At 35.9% G+C, this 10,825-nt stretch overlaps 1 pseudogene; it reads right to left on the reverse strand.

Annotated features, from left to right (window-relative positions):
• Nucleotides 1-1,811: 1,811 nt before the first annotated feature.
• On the reverse strand, nt 1,812-5,100 carry LOC111377768 (annotated as a pseudogene).
• Between the last annotated feature and the right edge of the window lie 5,725 nt (nt 5,101-10,825).

The following is a 10,825-nucleotide window of genomic DNA, read 5'->3' on the forward strand; positions in this document are numbered from 1 at the left end:
TTTGGAGCTGACATGCTAAGGGCGTTTAGGAGGATCCAGAACTTCACCTGAATGCTGTCTGTGTGCACTTCGTCAACAGGAACTTTGTACAGCAAAATCCAACGTTGGATTGACTTTAATCCAGAGTGGAGGATAAAGCCACAGTGATGTATTGTGGTATAGCTAGCATGACAGACATGCCAATCTTCCTTTTATTAATTAACGATAGCTATTTGCATTGCTGTCAAAGTAGTTTGTTATTTATATTTTGCAATTTCTAAATCTGTCTTATGAATGATACTTTTAGACGTTTTATCTGCTATAATGTCTCATATTCTAATTCAGGCATTATTATATTTCACGGCTGTGATGTGGTTTTGTGTATTTTCTTCTTATGAAGTACAAGTTGTTCCAAATTAGTCTTTGAACTTTCATCTTTGTTTCTGTTGAACCACATTGTCTATCAGTCTGCTAAAGTAACGAAAAAATTGACTAGGTGGTTGTGGTGATGACAGTAATCAGATGCTTTTTATCCATTTGGACATAAAAACAATGACCAATGGATTTTTATGTCAGCCATATTTTTAATGTCCATTTTAAAAGCTGCACTCTTGATCATTTGCGGTAGCTGTTGAATCTTTGGAGTAAAATGTTGACCATAATTTTTTTCAGTATGCATGCTTTGGGTGAGTATCTTATAGAAGAGGATCCACAGCAGACTGAGGAAATCAGCATCTAAAGTAGAACAACAATTGCCCAGATGTTTTTAGTCAATGTCTAGACCTTGCTATTAAACAATATGACAGGCTATTCGAGATATATTGCAAGGTGGAGGATCCATTCTTTGCCAAGATAGCCTATTTTCTCAAGTCTATCTAAAAATATTTTTCATTGGCTGTCCTGGGCTTTGAACTGGCAATGAATAACATAGGCAAACTTTTATATTTTCACTGTTCACAGGTATCTGAGTATATATCTGGTCTGCAGGACTCTCAGTGAAGAGAGGTATTCTACATCGTTGAATGTATATCTATTCGCGACACTTCATTCAGTTTCTGCTTTGGTGAATCTGAGCTGACTACTGTAGGCTCCTTTCCTGATTAATATTTTGTCTTCATTACTGCATTAACACTTTAAATAGGCATTAATTGATTAGTAGATATTAGATGCTAGATTGTTCTTGATTTAAACCATAACACAGATTTTGGTTGGCAAAATTCTAAGAATGATAGTTTGTTTGCTTCCTTTCTGAGTTTATAGTCTTATTGCTTTGTAAGAAATTATGATGTCCAGTTTTTACAAAGTTGGAAACTCGACATTGTTTCTTCAAAGTTGCCCAATGCCTGAAGATTCTTTGACATATGATTGTCCAGTTTACTACTATACAGTTTCATACAAAATTATAGCCTATGTCGATAAACAAAAAACATGCAGAGAAATGGTGGATGCCTAAAAATAATTTCTTTGCTGAAGTTTCAGAAAAACTGATGTGGAAGAGCTTTGTTACCCTACCAATTTGAAATGAATGCTCCAATTTGAATTAGATTCGATTATTTTTGTATGTATATATGTAGCCAAGATGTTACTTTGCCTGATTTTTTTTCATATTTTTAGTGTAATATTCATTTTATTTCAGGTCTAAACTCGATATTTGTTTTATTTAGTGTTTTTTGGTTGTAACATAGTTTAGTTGCATTAGAGCTAGTGTACTTTGTTTACATACTGGGATTCCATGTGAATCCTAAGCTACCGGGAAGCTATTTCCACTAAGGAAATAGAAAGCAAAGCCAACCCAGATATTGCGGGAGGCAAAGTATGCACTGTAAAAGAACATGCACAATCAAAACTTGAGGGAGAGATTACACTATTTTCCTGCTGAGTTCGGTGGAAATTATTTAACAACCTTTTAAAAACATAAAACAATAATAAAAATGAAAAAATAGAATCGGACTCACAAAATTCAACATTATACCAAACGCTGTATACTCAAATATACAGGGTTTAATTGGATGACAAAATGTAAAACTGTTGAGCGTTTGCTTTTGCTTTGGATGAACATTGTAAAATGAGTGAGAATCTATACTCCCGAGTTGGAGACATTATTTGTTCTAGTTCTTCGACGACTCATGCCTGATGTACTAGGTTCTCTCGACTAATTCGAGCACTTGGATTTAACGGTGATGATATTGGCGATGTATAATCTCTTGAGGTATATGCAGGCGACCATTTCGGTGATGAACATGTTCTGGAAGCACGGCCTGACGAGGAAGCCGGAGAGGAACTAGGATTTGTTTTCATAATTCTTGATGGTGAAGATCTTGCCGAGTTACTATTCGATGTCCCTGCATCAATTTAACATATTTAAATTATAGAATTGTAGAATTTTTGAAAAAAATAGAAATTTGCTATTTGTACACGGGCGGTTGACATGCCTGTGTACACTCCCCTCATAAGAGGGGTTGCCGCGCCAAATAAAAAATGTGCGTCCCCCTCTTGTGAGGGGAGCATACACTTCTCAAAAAAGTAACACAATGTCAGTAGAATCATCTTTGATCTAGCAAAATCAAGTTTAAGTGGGAAACTAACCAGGAGAAATTTTAGTCTTTATATCCTTTTGTATTCTTGACAAGCAAATCTTTCTTCTCTGAGTTCGTAGTATTGCTAGACTTGCCAACATTTTTTGTCCCACTATTCTTTTCAGGAATCTTAGAAGAAGCTAAAACTGTCTTCGAATTGGATTCTGGCTGCAGTATTTTCATTTCTGGAATCTCTACTAATTTTACTATCAACCGAAATGATTTTTTCCCTCCTGAACCATCAGAACAAACTGGTTTTTGCTGGTCGGCTCTGGTGATAAAAGTATCTTCTCTAAAATCTTGGTACACTCTACCTTCTGCTCACTGGCTTTGATTAGTGAAATAATAGGTTCTGGAGTACTGCTATTTGCTGGTTTAATCTCTGCAGCGTTCAATGCCTTATCTGGAACCTCGACTTTTAGCTTCAAACTAGCAACATTTTGCAGAATTTTGTTCTCGGGAATCTGAACACGAGACGAGCTTTGATCAGCTCTGAGTATGAATGAAGGTTTCCTTTCTAGAGTTTCAGCGCAAACCGATCTTTGATCAGCTGCAGAACCCAAATGTTTTCTCCCCGGACTCTCAGAGCCAAATGACCTCTGGTCGAATGAGAAAAATTGGCGATGCGGTATCTCAGAGGTGACCGACCTCTGATCAACTGCTAACGTCGAATTTTTCCTCTCGATGATTTCTGAACAAACTGACCTTTGATCACTTGTCGTGAAGAAGAAATCATCCATAACAGCAAAATGCTCATCATCAAACATTGATGCGGCACGGTGAACTACAGAGCCATCATTTGTTAAGTCCAAATTCTTTCCGGAGATTTTTTCTCTCTCAATAAGTTTATAACCAAACATCTGGAAAGGAATTTGTGACACTGATGCCAAATCCTCGACTGTTTCCCCAGTCAACTTCTTCAAGTAGCCAGCCTCCATGTCACAATAATCAACAAGTGGTGGTGGAGATTCTGGCTGGCCATGGTCGGGATTTATTATGAGGGTCTTCTTGATATACCGTAATATCCTACACAAGGAAGAGAAAGTCGGGCGAAGATTAGGGTTCATTTGCCAGCATTCTTTAGTCAAATTTGAAAAGTACTTTGGTGAAGGATGTGGGAAAAGTGGCCTCTCCCCAGCTCTAATATTTCGAGCCATCTTTTCTCCTTGAAGATGGCCATCTCCAAACGGGACTTTTCCGGTTAAAAGTTCAAAGCAAAGCATCCCAAAACTGTAGACATCAGCTTTTTCTGAATACTTTCTAGTGCATTTACCACCGGGCTGCTCTTGTTCAGCCAGTACCTCTGGGGCTAACCAAATATCCGAATCGATTTCTGTTGGTTTTGGGCTTCGTGCTGAATAACTCTTGATCGAGGTCAAACCGAAACCAGTAATTTTTGCTTGAAAGAAATTTTCCATGGAACCATTTCTTGCTTTGAGAAGGATATTGGACGGATTCAAATCTCCATGATAGATCTTTCTAGAATGTAGATATTCCATGCCTCTTGCAACCTGAAGCATGATATCAACTGTAACCGGTGTCGAGAATGGAAGTCTTTTTCTTTGGCCATAATTCTCTTTTATGTAAGTGTTCAGATCCTTATTCATAAGCTCCATAACAAGTAAACCCTCTTTTCTGTCCTTTTCTGTCCTCGTCGAAAAAGTCACAATGGTTTTGCAACACATTCGGGTGGGAAAGTGAAAGGACCAAAGGAATCTCGAGACTTAGTGGTTCAATCTCCCCATAGAACGTCCTCAAAGCAAAAGTTTCCCCCAACCATTGGATCTCCTTAAAATGCCCTGCACCTCCACCCGAGTCTAAACGCCGCTTCTCATAATAATCAGCTGCCCCAACTAAAACATTGTTTGGCAGGAGCTCTGTCTTTGACTGTTCTGTATCACTTAGTTTCTTAATCAAAAACTCACTAAGCCTCTGCTCATGCTTTGCAGACGAATATTTCTTCTCTTTAATCTTTTCGAGAAGTAAACTTATCTTCGTTCCAAGCCATGTCCAAACGGCTGCATATTTCTCGATGGACTAAATACTGTTTCCCGAACTTCCACTGGAAAGTTTTTGGTTCATTCCACTCTTCATCTTACTTTTTCATCAGGGAAAATCGCCTCTTCTGCATTTCTTCCTGATCCACCCCGGAGATTTCTGCAGCAGCCTCGATGGCCTCAATTACAACCGAAAAACAGCATAATAAGTTATGAATGTGGAATTCAACACAATCCCTATTGAGGTGGAGAGTAACCACTTTACCCCACCAATCCTTAATATCCACACAGTATCTTATATAAAGATCGACTTCCTTAAATATCCGGTAAAGCTTTTTCATGGGAAGTTCTAGAGCCTTCCACTTCATGTTCCTCTCTTCGAACCTCAAATTCTGCCTGATTTCTTCTGAAATTGTGTCCAAAGCCAAAACTAACATATCGTGAATCAAACAACATTGCCTCTGGTTAATTTGAATATCGTGTTTCAATACCATAACGGCCTTCATACTTCCCAGAACCTCCCCAATCTGCCTGAATTGATCCGTGTTTCAATACCATAACGGCCTTCATACTTCCCAGAACCTCCCCAATCTGCCTGAATTGATCCGTGTTTCAATACCATAACGGCCTTCATACTTCCCAGAACCTCCCCAATCTGCCTGAATTGATCCGTGTTTCAATACCATAACGGCCTTCATACTTCCCAGAACCTCCCCAATCTGCCTGAATTGATCCAGTCTGGATTTCAATGCACATATAATTATACAATTGCAAATGCAGAAGCCTCACACAACTGACAGTGTGAAATGTTGATGATGCAACCAGGCAATAAAATTCCGAGATGATAAAATTAAGATATTACCAAAAAATAATAATAATAATGATAATTCGATAAAAGTCATTATAACGCAAAGCATGACTCACATCCATTGGGATCATGTATACAAGTTCATCATAAGATTAAATTGTGCCTAAAAAATGGAAAATATTATCACATTCATGAACCAAATATGCTTTAATTAATCAAATTCTGTGCATAATTCAAGGAAAAAGTAGGTCAAGAGAATTAGAACATACCTCCTTCAAGAAACTCTTGAAACTCCAGGGAATTTTATAGGTCACCAACAGGAAAAATCTGCAGTAAGGGGTGCTGAATCTCCAAGGGTTTCTATGAACCCATGGAAATTCAGCAAAACCCAATTTGGTTCTCCCAATAAATAGCCTTTCTGAATTCAGTATAATATCAATCAAGAAATGAATAGGAAAAACCAAGAAAATTGTTTTGAATATAAACTGAGAAACTGATGGCTATTTGATTATCCAGAAATCCTATCAATCAAAATCTAAACAAAAAAATTAATACGAAAACTGAATTATAACAGAATTTGACAATTTTTGAAAAATAAATTTTATCTTCTTGTTTCTTGACCTATCTGAAGAAATTTGGCTGCTGCTGGTTCTTTTGGAATTCCAAGTCTTGGCCGTTGGAATCTCCGTGTCGTTTGGGCTGCTTTTTTAATTGTTTTTAAATATGTTCCCGCGAATTTCGAGCACTTCTATTTTTATTTATTTTTTTCCTTTTCTTGCCTATTTTGTCGGAAACGTAGTTGTTCTCTTTTTACTAGTCAAGCTGTGAAGGTCTAAATTTGAAAAGTCAAAACGTGAAAGGAAAATAACGGTATTGATACCTGTACATCCGGGGGTACCGAAGCGGGTACCTAATGGACGCGCGATGACCCCCTATTTTCACATGCGCTTCTTCCAATGGGGGGTCGTTGCGTGTCCATTAGGTACACGCTTCGGCACCCCCGGACATACAACAAGTTTAATTCGGAAACGAAATATTTGAACCTTATTTAGTGCACATAAATTTGAATTCCTCTTTCTGGTTAAGATTATTAAGGTTTTAAGTAAAAGTTAAAATTGGAAATTTAATAAGGAGTTATATTGGCTTTTTACGTCTTTTAATTGCAATAAAGATTTTTCATATATCTTAACTTATTTTTTTCACATCTCTTCTATTAATTAGCACATTTAATCTCTAATAACGGGAGAAGCAAAATGTCATGCTCCTGTCCTCGCATACCATCTCACCCCAAACCTTGCTTTTCGAAAATCCTCGACATGATCGAAAATAGGGTAGATTTACTCTAACTCAATTCCTGATTATTCTACTGTAATTCTTATTAATGACCCTAATTGTAACACCCCGAATTTTAATCATATTTTCATGTGAGCTAAATTTAATAATGGTCATCCAACAAATGAAATAGTCCATGTTCAATCTTGTGATCACACTAAAGTTGAAATGATAAATTCGGCCCACTTATTTGCATAAATGATTTATTTACTTACATATACTTCTAGAATTTATAATAAGTTATTACATCGAATATTTAAGTATTTTAAAAGTTAATAAGTATATATCGATATTATACTCATTTTGTGACTCGTGCTAAATAATATAATTTTGGCTCAAGGAAAAGTAATTTTGAACTAGTTATGTTCGAGTCATTCTAATAGAAAAAAAAAATAACTATCTTTTAATAATTTATTAATATATATAAATAATATTTTAAAACAAACGCGGTACGGTTACCATGTTATCAAATTGAATTTCACAAAATTAATTAATTAATAAAAATGTTGAATTCACATTTAAGTCGCCAAAGTTTGATAGATGGAGGTAATAAATTGATTTATTTAATCCTTGAATTCTTACTGTTTTCACTGGAGACACTTTTTACTTTTGGGTTGATCGACGTTACATTATGTATATATTATATATAAATAGGATGTTATTTTCACTTAAAAATAATAATTTTACATGATTTCAACGATTTATGTTTCATCTTTCGTTTCCTTTTCGTTTGTTTCGATAAATCTTCCAATCAATTCCGATGCTTTTGCAATTTCACTTCACACGTACACTATTGAAAAAATTATACAACTTAATCATTTGCATCTTCATATTTTTTTAGTATCAGTTAAGGTAAGAATACTTTGTGCAAATAGTAAATTCTTATTTTCTTGATATTTTTATAGATTTTGGCATGAAATACTCAAAGGTCTTCGGGTCGATTTTTATGTTAAATCCTCCGAGATGGACTGTAATGTCAAATATGTAAATCCTAATGGATGTTGGAATTCTTAAGAAATTCGTTGAGCTATTAGATATCACGACCAATTACTTTAAATTAAGAAATGTCGGTATGTTATATCATTTTATATCTATATCATGTTAATAAGAATATGCATGTATTTTTACTGAGTATTTTCAAAATGCTCACTCTTACAATAACTTTTTGGGATGTGCTTGTGGTACATAAAAGGGGGGGGGGGGTACATAATGGTGTCCCCCTCGGTTTTCCTAACTTTTCATATTAAAACGGGTCATTGTCTTGAGCATTTTTTATTCAATCCCTAAGAATGGTTTGAATCTTTAATGCTACAATCTTTGCATTAACTTGAGTTGGTGGAATGACAACTTCCAATTTCAATTTATCAAACTCTTTTATCAACTGTACTTGAGTTGTGGGTAAAGCTGCTAGTTGTCTCATTGTCTTTCTACTAAGAGCATCCGCGACTACATTAACTTTGCCTGAATGGTATAGATAGCGCAGTCGTAATCCTTAACTAACTCAACCACTATCTCTGCCTCATATTCAAATCATTTTGAGTGAAAAAATATTTCAAACTCTTATGATCCGTATAAATATCACACCTTCCCCGTAAAGGTAGTGACACCATATTTTTTGAGCATGTACTATCGTCTCCAACTCTAGTCATGCATTGGGTCGTTTTGCTCATATTTTTAATTGTCTTGAAGCGTATGCGATTACTTCCTAAACTATATTATTACACATCCCAAACCCTGTTTGGATTCATCATTGTATAAAACGAATCCATCTGAACCCTTTGGTGTAGCTAAAACTAGAATTGTAACCAATTTCTATTTCAGTTCTTGAAAGCTCTCTTCGCACTTCTCAGTCCATTGAAATTTTTTATGTCCTTCCTGGTTAGTTGGATCATTGGCCAAGCTATTTTAGATAATCACCCAACGAATATCAGATAATAATCGGCTAGTCCTAAGAAACTACGTACTTCACCTACATTCGTCAATCTGAACCATTTGGTTACCGCTTCAACTTTACTAGGATCTACTTCAATATCTCGTGTCGTAACTACATGACAAAGGGAAACTATACGATAGAGCAAAAATTCACATTTCTTGAATTTGGCATACAATTTCCCTCTTCATAGAGTCTCAAACACTATCGTGAGTTATTCTTCATGTTGATCCTTATTTTTTGAATGCACCAACATGTCATCGATAAAAACAATGAGGAATTGATATAAATACTGATGGAATACTCTATTCATCAAATCCATAAATATTGTAGGAGCATTTATTAATCCAAAAGGCATTACTGTGAACTCGTAATGATCACAGCAAGTTCTAAATGCCATCTTTGAAATGACATTTGCATTCACCTTCAACAGATAATAGCCCGACCTCAAATCAATATTGGAAATTACTATTGCACCCTTCAACTGATTAAAGAGGTCTTCAATTCGAAGAGAGGGATACTTGTTCTTGATAGTCAAGCGGTTCAATTCCCTATAATCAATGCACAACCTCGTTGATCCATCTTTTTTCTTCACAAACAAAACCGATGCACCCCAAGGAGATATACTTGGTCGAATGTAACCTTTATCCAATAATTTCGGCAATCGTATCTTTAATCCTTGTAGTTCTTTTGGCGTCATCTTGTATGGAGCTTTAGATACTAGAGTCACTCCAGATACGAGGTCAGTAGTAAACTCTAATTGCCTATCAGGTGTTGTGCTAGGCAAGTCGTCAGGGAATACATCAATGAAATCTCGTACAATTGACACATTACCAATAGTAATCTCCGATTGCTGGGTTCCATGTACACTCACTAGAAATCCCTGGCAAGATTTTTTCTTTAACATCTTTTTTGCCTTTATAACCGACACGAGACGGGGTAAGGACTTAACTCGTACAGCAAAAAATGAAACTCTTTCTCCTCAGGCTTTTGAAAAATTACTTTCCATTTCAAACATTGAATAGTTGCGTGATTGCTCCCCAATCAGTCAATTCCTAGAGTAATGTCAAAGCCTTTCATGTCTAGGAGGTGTAAATCAGCTACATATTCTTTTCCTTCCATTTTTAACTTTACTGCCCTAGCGATCTAATTGGTGTTCAAAATTCTACCGAATGGGCTGGAAATTTCTAGAGCACTATCGGATTTTTCACATACAATACATGATTTAATAGTAATGCAATGGAGATAAATGAATTAGTAGCTCCTGAATCTATAAGAACGTATTTTCAAACATGATTTATAAATCATTTAAGCTTGAATTTATGAATGGATTATAAAGTTTATATGAAATACATGATGCATGTTATTATTTGTTATAATATGCATAAATATATGATGATTAGTAATTATAAATGTATGATGATTAGTCTTATGAGAATTAAGTGACTAACCCGACTCGTTTGCTTGTCGAACACATGCAAGACATCTGTGAAAGATGTATGGCAGCTGTAGTTATAGGACTGGAGATCATGCATATCGAGGTTGTGAATAGCCGCATAAACTTACTTCCACCTCAATGGGAGACATGTGAGTTATGATTAGGGATGAGACGCTAGAAGATAATCCTCCAGAGCACCCAAACACGATTGAGTTTGGTAATACTGTCAGACAATTTTAGATAGGTTGAGTAAGAGCTTAGAACTCCAACTGGACATAGTAAATGAACTCGATGATGAGGTTGAGCCCAAGTCAGAGCCAAAACCTCATTTTGAATTAAACCCAGAGGAATACCCGAATAGGAGCATGGAAATGAATTTGGGTTAGAGTTAGAGAATGATCACGAGCATGAACTTAAGACATCGGTTGAGATGGACATAGAATTCAGGCCTGGGGCAAAATACTCCTCCGAATATTAAGCTCCACTAAAGAAGATTCGTAGGATTCATAGGGATTAGAAGCTTAGATTCAGTTTCCATAGTACTGTGATATCTTTTCCTTTATGTTATTGGAAATTAAAAATACGTCGAACTATGGTATATCCCGATTATAAGGAGTATTATTAATAAACATTAAATTTTCTTTGAACAATTTGAGATACTTAGTTGTCCACCATTTCTAAGATAAAATTTATTGATTTAAAGGAATGGCCGAACAACAAGACTAAGCAGCTATGTTCAGGGATATGATAAGGGCGGTGCATGAC

Source organism: Olea europaea, unplaced genomic scaffold (genome assembly GCF_002742605.1).
Source record: "Olea europaea var. sylvestris unplaced genomic scaffold, O_europaea_v1 scaffold1716, whole genome shotgun sequence".
NCBI classification, from domain to species: Eukaryota; Viridiplantae; Streptophyta; class Magnoliopsida; order Lamiales; family Oleaceae; genus Olea; species Olea europaea.